Here is a 9,081-nt window from a genome sequence, read left to right as displayed (position 1 = left end):
ATATATATATATATATATATATATATATATATACATATATATAACAGTGTATGCGGGAGGCATAAAAAGAAATAGTAGTCAATGCAGCTTATGCAACATATAATAGAGATTTCAATAATTTATTTGAAGCTAGAGAACCAGTCCGCCACTTCATCGCTTCTCGCAGCTTCCTGTTCTGAATATACGTTATACTATCTAAATATACACCCCACCACCGCTCTTTTTCTGTATTTAATCATCCTTATCCGATGATGCATGCTTCTTCTTTTTGAGGAATAGCATTGCTTTAAACATTTTGTCTACAATTTTAAAGTTACAGCATATACATATTGTCAATTCAGTTTAAAGATCTTACTCTGATGATACGAGCTCTCTTTTCCAATCCTATTGCAACGGCTATTTCAGACTCAATATACACTCGTTCTGTATACTCTTTTTAGCACTCTTTTTGTGTACTGTTTATAGTCCAAAATGAAGAAAGAACAAATAGTAAAGTTATCAAGATTTTAAGCTCGTTTCTTTTCGTTTCCTCTGTATTCTTTTCGGGTGAAGAAATACCTGAAATACCTAGGAGTACAAAAATCTTAACTATAGAATTAGGAGGCTTATAGGATTTATTTTCATATTTGACAGTTTATTACTGAGTTCTGCAGCAGAAGATTTATGAATAGAATAAAAAGAAATAGAATATGGTCTAAGTAAAGCATTAAAACTTTGCTCTTAGCATAATTTCTTAACACAATGAATCCATTGATTCAAACTTGAGTTTTTCACTGGCAAAATCCATTATTTTTGCTACTGAAATTCGTAAAGATGCCTACTAGTCAATATATTTGTAAATGCAGCCAGAATTTGGTGTGTTGCTAGCCTTTGCGGAGACTGAAGTACTATGCTTCAATAAACAATACACCCCATTCAGCTTACCAAATTTTACCACATTTCTGAACATTTTCAATTTAAGAGCTATAGAATCAAATTCCTCTTTCTGCGGGTCTATGTGTGTGTGTGTGTGTGTGTGTGTGTGTGTGTGTGTGTGTGTGTGTGTGTGTGTGTGTGTTGCGTGTGTGTCCACGTTACTTTTCCTTTGTCTCTCCCTCTCTATTTCTTGGAATCTCTCTGGATTATGATTTCGACGTTTTAATGAATGTTCTTTTGTTTCTAGATATTGTGAATATAGCAACAGATGTTAGAATGATAGTTTAGCAGAGTCGTTAGAGCACTGGTTAAAACTCCTAGCAATATTCCTTTATGCACCTGTCAACTCTGATTTAGTACCTAGCTCAATTGAACTGGCGTTTCATTCGTACAATCGTAACATTCATATCCTAAGGTTTTCCACGGATACTATTCCTTCGTAAACAAGCCGTAGACTTTGCTTTTCGCGAGTTCTGTCTTTTTTTTTGTTTCTCTTTCTGCACACCTCCGACAGCATGTTGTCCTGTTCCTTCTCCGAGTTCTCCACATTGTAATTAAATGATGGAATAATACAATATTTGTGGTCAATGGAAGAAACACCTGCTCGCCGGATTCTGGTTGTGAAAATGAGATGAAATTTTCCACCATGCTGTGACGCATGATAATTCTCTGAAATCTGACGATTTGAAGATATATCCTGTTACGTCTCAAGCTACTGGTATCTAGCACCTTCGGATGATCTTTACTCAACCGTTACACGACAGCTACTCGTCAGCTACTTCACCCTCTACCACGGCTAGATTACCTCTATTTATATATCTTGGGCGATCCTACTTCTTCGTTTGGGGGCGTCGACACAACATATCCAATCCTGATTCTGATTCTGTTTGCTGTTTTAACTCATCTGCTGTTTGAGATCCTCAGAAAAGTAAACAGTCAAATAGTTTTTTGCTGCAACAGGGGTAGCATCTAGGTATTCTGCCTTGTGCCCATGTCCCATCATGTTTACGTCCGCCCTCACAGGGGAGCACAAAAATAGCCTTTTGGTTTTTGGGTGCTCATTGAGACATATATTCGTAGAGTCCCAGAATGCCTCTGTGTTTTTTGCAGTGTCATTAGGATATATGTCCGTACAGATTTCTGTCGATCACATATTGTTGTTACTCATCTCTGCTCTCGCTACTTATCCATATGCACTACGACGTTTGTTCAATGTCGCTGCTGATGCCTCTGAATTGTATATTGTTGACCCTTGTATTGTGGTATAAAACTGTGGACAGATGTGTGGTGACCCAACTCGGCTTAAAGTCTTGATTTCATACTGGAAAATCTGACAGATCATCAGATAGATCCTCTCCTGCTTGTTGGAAACCACATGTTTCCAAATATTGATCAGGGCTCTTATAAACGTTTTTTTTTTAGTGCAACTGAAAAATCCGTAGCTCATTTGGAAAGTAGAGGCTAGCTAATTTACACCATCCTTGCTTTTAGAATAAAAATCTGGAGTAAAAAAGGTTTTTTTCGCCACAAAGTGGTACCACGCTACTTATATCTAAAATTTCCTTAATGCTGGTAAAACATGCAAATGGAAAGTTTTTCATATTTTCTCTTGAAATAGCGGTGAGCATGTCAGACATAATGTTTAACAGCATTTTTATGTCATGAGTTCAAATTCCACCGAGGTCGACTTTGCCGTTCATCTTTTAGGGGGTCGGTGAAATAAGTCCCTGTTGATCACTGGGTTTTGATGTAATCGTCTTAGCGCGCCCCCGAAGCTTCTGGCCTTGTACCAACATTCGCGTTATTTTATTATTGAAGTTTGGTTAACATTGTGGCACGGTAAAACATTTATCTGCCTGTAAAATTTGGATTTCATTCTGTGTAATATCAAACGAGGTTTGTAATATAATGCGTATAGGGCACAGGTGTGACTGTGTGGTAAGAAGTTATTTTCTCAACCATACTGATCCGGGTTCAGTCCCACTGCGCGGAATCTTGGGCAAGTATATTCTACTATGGCTTCGGGTCGACCAGAGCCTTGTGAGTGGATTTGATAGGCGGAAACTGAAAGAAGCCCTTCCTATATGCATATATACATATGTGTGTGTGTCGTTGTTCTTGTGTTTGTTCTTCACCACCGCTTGGCAACCGGTGTTAGTGTGTTTACGTCCTCGTAATTTAGGGTGTCGGCAAGAGAAACCGGTAGATTAAGTACCAGGCTTTAAAAAATATAAGTACTAGGTGCATTCATTCGACTAAAAATTCTTCAAAGTGGAGCCCCAGCATGGCCACAGTCAAATAACTGAAACAAGTAAACGACAAGAGATAAAAGAAGATGGTTTTTGTGTCGTTAATATTTTCCAGCTGAAATTACTTTAAACGCGTATATTTTCCTCGTGATCATGTTTTAAATCCTACGGTCAAAACGTATTGTTTTTTTTTTTATTATTGAATTAAAAACATTTTTTTTAACGGCAAAAATATTACTAATAAGAAGCTTATCTCTTCATGAGCAGTGTAAATAAAATATCCATGCAGTTTTAGCATATAATCCGATGAATTTTTCATTAGCTGAGGAGCTCGTAAAACACGTCCATTGTAGATAAGCCCAAATAATAATAATAATAATAATAATAATAATAATAATAATAATAATAATAATAATAATAATAATAGTAATAATAATAATAATAATAATAATAATAATCACAATAATAATAATAATAATAATAATAATAATAATAATAATAATAATAATAATAAAAATAATAATAATAATAATACTGATGATGATGATGATGATGATGTTGATGAGGGGTAGGAGGAGGAGAGGGAGTGAAGGAGGAGAAGAAAACGATGCTGATAATGGTGGTGATGCTGGTGATGAAGGTGATTCCTTTCATTTACCACATGAGTTCCAGATGTCAGTGTAGGTGATTACAGAGAGCGAGACAGGGATTACATTTTTTATGGTGGTTTACATAAAGTCATTTACTGATGGTGGTAAAATGTGGTGAAAAATGAAGTGGAAAGTAAAATATAGTTTCCAAAATATACGAATAGATTAATGATGAAGTCTTCCTGCTGAAGTTCATATCTCAAACTTCACTACGACCACTGAGTGCTCGAGCAGTTGAGAAATTATGATCTACAGTTTTCAGCAAAATGAACTTTACAGTAACTCACCTTCGGATAAATTTACAGGAGAAGAGCACATCTATGTTTATTCTCACTTTCTTTTCTAAGTGGAACTTGATAAAGACGGTGAAGTATTAACCAAAGAAGGCGTTTGATCGCAAATTGTTCAGTCACATCAGGTACCCAACTTGTTTCGACATAGCCATCTTGCAAAAGAAAACTTCTCGCTTAGCCTTATTAAAATTGGGCGGTCTTTACGATGGACTCGATCGTTAACCATATCTGTCCTATACACGATAACAACTATTCAACATAACTCCACACGTCAACAATGCTCGGAACTACACCAGTTTGTTCACTATAGCTTTGTGGGTCTGCGCACAACTCGTGCAGTCTCAACGAGTGGCACTTCCATACCAATGAATTTTATTTCGAATCGTAATTTTCCTCTGTAGCAGTGCCAGACTAAGGATTTCTGCAAGTTATGCATATTAGTCTCCGGATCAAAGTCCGCCGGAACAGGCCAACCAATTCACTCACGTCACCGCGCCTAGTGTATTCCCGATGACATCATTATTGTTATTTACCCCTGGTTCTTGAAATATTGTCCGACTAGTACAGGGTACTGAGCACCTTACGACACACTTTTAGGAATATAAAGACAAGACCAACATCTGGAAGTGACTAAGGGGAAGTGATCTGAAACGATGCAACCACCAACACCACAACCACCGAGACCACCACCACCACCACCACCACTGCCACCACCAATGCTACAATATCAAGATTTCCGAGAAGTGTTAGTATCATCAAGTCAAAGTCAGGGAGTTGCTTGAATGTTTAGTACACGGAGAGGTCTTCTGTTCGTCTCTACAATCTGAATTCAAATTCCACCGAGGTCGATTTCACCTTTTATCCTTTCGGGGCCGATGAAATAAGTGCCAGTTGAGCTCTGTGAGACAATGTAATCGAAGAGCCCCCTCCCTCAAAGCATTTCAAACCTTGTGCCAAAAGTAGAAAGGATCATTATCAGCAAAACAAGTTAAATGGTAACAACGATATCATCATCCACTGGGACACAGCAGTATACAATGATAGAGTGATAAAAGCCAAGCCTAACATCGTTATGACTTGAGATTGGAAATTTAAAGAGAGAAATAGAAACCTTATTTGTAACTTCTCAAGATCAAACACTAAATAATAATTCAGTGAATAGGAATATTTATTGCATCGCTTCTGCAACTAAATATCTTCTATGTAATGTGCAAGCGGGAAATATTGGACATATTGCAGATTGTAAAATATTAGCTGAGAAAGACTACAAGCTGCAGCATGATAAGGTCAGTCTCAATTTGCACAGGTTACTGTGTAAAATGTTGGGATGTAACACATCAGACGAATGGCAAAATCGTATTCCAGGAAAAAAAAAAGGGTTGCAAATGAACCTCATAAACTACACATTTCATGTGATTTTAACGTCTGACAGACAGAACAATTGAACACCATAGACCAAATATCATTACTAATGACTTGGAAAGAAAAATATACCTCGTAGCAGAGGTTGCAATTACTTCACACAAAAATATTGCAGACATTGAATTAGAAAAATCATCGAAATATGCTGAATTAATAGTTAAAATATCAAGAACATGGCGATTTGCGGTAACAAAAATAGAAGTCGTATCAGTTATTATCGGAACAATAGGTTCAAATCCAGAAAAAAATATATCGTAGTACTTTCTATCTAAGGGTTTTGGTTAAAGCTGGACAATTTGTTTGAAGGAGAATATGTTTGATCCACACCGTGCAGTAGAGAAATCATCCTTTCTGGATGAAAAGCAGAGTCAATTTGAGCGGAATTTGAGATCATAACGCAAAAAAGGACGAAATGTCCTTAAGGGTATTATCCGGCGCACTAACAGTTCTGCCAGCTCGCCGCCTTAATGATAATAATAATAATAATAATAATAATAATAATAATAATAATAATAATAATAATAATAATAATAATAATTATAATTATTATTATTATTATTATTATTATTATTATTATTATTATTATTATTATTATTATTATTATTATAATACAACGTATTGAAGGTAGTAGAGGCCTTATACAGCTAGAAAACTGTTACAAAATGACCACCATTTGGACTACAGAAATACCTACTTAAGAAGCAATTAAAACTAATACAAATAGCCACAAAACACGAACAAAACAAAAAGCTGTTTTCAGCCTTTAAAGAATCTAACAAATACAAAAAAGAAGTCATAGTACCTAACAACTATAAAGAAAACAAAAATGAAACTACAAAAGCTGTAAAAAAACTGGAATCCAATCTAAAACTGGAACGGCAATCACGATAAAACGAATGCAAGAAAAGGCCCTTCATGACAAATACTGGGTAAAACTAAACAGAAAAGAAATAGACAAAGCAAATCCCAACAATGGCTGAGAAGCTCAGGACTCAAAGCAGAGACTGAAGGATTTTTAACTGCAGTGCATTATCAAAGCCTTCTCAACAGAAATTACCAAAATCATATAATGAAAAGAAACATAACAAGTAAATGCAGAATATGTAGAGATGGAGAAGAAACAATAAAACATATTGTCTCTGGCTGCCCAATCCCGGCTCAGAAGGAATATATTCACAGATACGATTGAGTTGGGATCTATATACACTGGAAGCTATGCAAATACTATAGAATAACAACAGAAAAAGATGGTATAGGCACAAGCCAGAAAACGTCACAATAAATGAGAAGGCAACCATATTATGGGCTATGCCAATACACACAGATAGGGAAATTAAGGCCAATTGGCCGATTATAGTGGTCAGAGATCATCAAGAAAAAATGTGCTTTCTAATAGATGTATCAATACCAATTGATGATAATGTTTCTCTAAAAGAAACGGAGACACTTTCAAAATACAAAGACCTGGAAATAGAGGTAATTCGAATGTGGAGTCTAAAAACAAACAATTCCATTAATAGTAGGCGCATTAGGTATGACAAAAAAAAAAAGAATCCAGACAAATACGTTACAAAACCACCAGGACCAACAAGTATATATACCGAAAATAACACTACTAGGCACCGCACACATCCTACGTAAAACCCTTTCAATACAGTAAAAATAAGAGCGTTGCAACAAACCCTAGCACATATCCTCGGTACACAGAGCTGCGATCAGTAGTACAGTGAAAACTCATGATAAAAATAAGACTACTGAATAATAATAATAATAATAATAATAATAATAATAATAATAATAATAATAATAATAATAATAATAATAATAATCATGATGATTTCATTTATTTGCCACATGGGCGAAGGATGATGGGGACAATACAAAGACAGGCGTGTGGAGGTTTATATATAATGATATGATAAAAAAGAAAGTACACACAATATACACTGAAAAAGATGGGACATGTGCACAGCATACAAAGGTTTTAAAAATAATAAAACAGAAGTGGCGGAAGGATGATAGAGAGGTGGCCTACCTAGTACAGGAAGGTATCTAGGGATAGTCGAGGAACCCCACTGTCCGAGATTTCCCTGAAACCCCAGGAGCAAGTGCCCTCAACAATTCTTTCTCTCCGACTCACAGGTCTACACTTAGAAAGGTACCAGAACTCTTGCTAGTCACTCGAAGGCAGCATTTCCCTCCCCACTCTCAATTTCCTTTTCAAGTGAAACTTGAACAGGTCAATGAGAGCTCTACCAAAGAGGAATGTATCTTCCCTCATGCCTTTCAGCTTTGTCCATCAAACAATCTCTTTCGTCACAGTCACCAGGCAAAGGAAAACTGCCTTGCCTGCCCGATTGAAGGATGACGGCGGTGCGATAATCACTACAAACTCGGACGACAGACAGATGCGTCCCATAGGTAACAGCAACTTTCCTCCGGAACAGAAAGTCCTGCGAAGCATCGTCGTCAAAAACTTTAAAAAAACATATCTGTTAATTGATATGACTACCTATTTATAGACACATTTCAGCAAAAGAATTTGTAAAACTGTTGAAATATCAGGGCCTTGAGGTTGCAATATCTAGGACGTGGCAATTAAAAACCAATACCATCCCTGTTGTTGTAGGTGCCTCAGAAGTGATCAAGGAAGTTACTGACAAATTTTTGACCAAATCCGTGGGAAAACAACAATCTATGAAATTCAAAAATTGTGTTGACATCAATCGCCCACGTTCTTAGAAGGTTCCTTTCCGTCTAATATATACGTGCCTTAGGTCTGTGGTTGAGACCCGGTCAGAAGTTGAAATAAAATGCAATTGAATCGGAAAATGATAATGATAATAATAAAAATGCCCTGATGCCATGCCAGACAATAGCTCTCATGACTCCTGATCTTAACTGATTGGAAATGTTAGCAAGTATATGTTTTGTCTAAAAGATGGACTGCAGCAAATATTCTGCTCCATAACACAGAATCGGTTTTCAGCTGTTTCACTTTACCCATTTGTGCATATCTATTAATGGCTGATTATATGTACCTCTCTGATCACGAGTAAGAGTAGTGGGGAGGCATCATGTGTTGAGATAAATTGTTTAAGGTTTGAATAATTCACCTCTGGAAACAATGGACATTTCGTTCATCAGCCTTAAATAAAGCTTATTCAGGGACATTTTGAGTGGGACGGGCAACGTGACCTGAAGAAAATTCTAATTAGGACCCATCTGCAAGGACATCTGGTGTTCATCTTGAGTTGAGGTCACCATGTCACGCTGATGATGTATGTAGCTAGTGTAGTATTGGGCTTCGTATATTCGTAATCTGGTGACTTTTGATAGTATCTGCTTCTCTCTGACATGGTAATGATACTATGATATAATATGATGCTGATGATGATGCTGCAGCTGCTGATGCTGATGATGATGATGATGGCGACGATGATGGTAATAGTTATGATGATGATGATGATGATAATTATGATGACATGACAATGATGATGATGATGATAATTATGATGACATGACAATGATGATGATGATGATAATTATGAT

The 9,081-nt window shown here is 36.5% G+C and overlaps 1 protein-coding gene across 1 annotated transcript in view; it reads left to right on the top strand.

Annotated features, from left to right (window-relative positions):
- Positions 1-9,081, top strand: part of LOC106876634 (delta and Notch-like epidermal growth factor-related receptor) — a 557,360-nt gene that overhangs the window by 288,162 nt on the left and 260,117 nt on the right. The gene's annotated exons all lie outside the window — the stretch shown is intronic.

Source organism: Octopus bimaculoides, chromosome 19 (genome assembly GCF_001194135.2).
Source record: "Octopus bimaculoides isolate UCB-OBI-ISO-001 chromosome 19, ASM119413v2, whole genome shotgun sequence".
Classification (NCBI taxonomy): Eukaryota; Metazoa; Mollusca; class Cephalopoda; order Octopoda; family Octopodidae; genus Octopus; species Octopus bimaculoides.
This window is presented reverse-complemented; position numbering and strand designations above follow the sequence as displayed.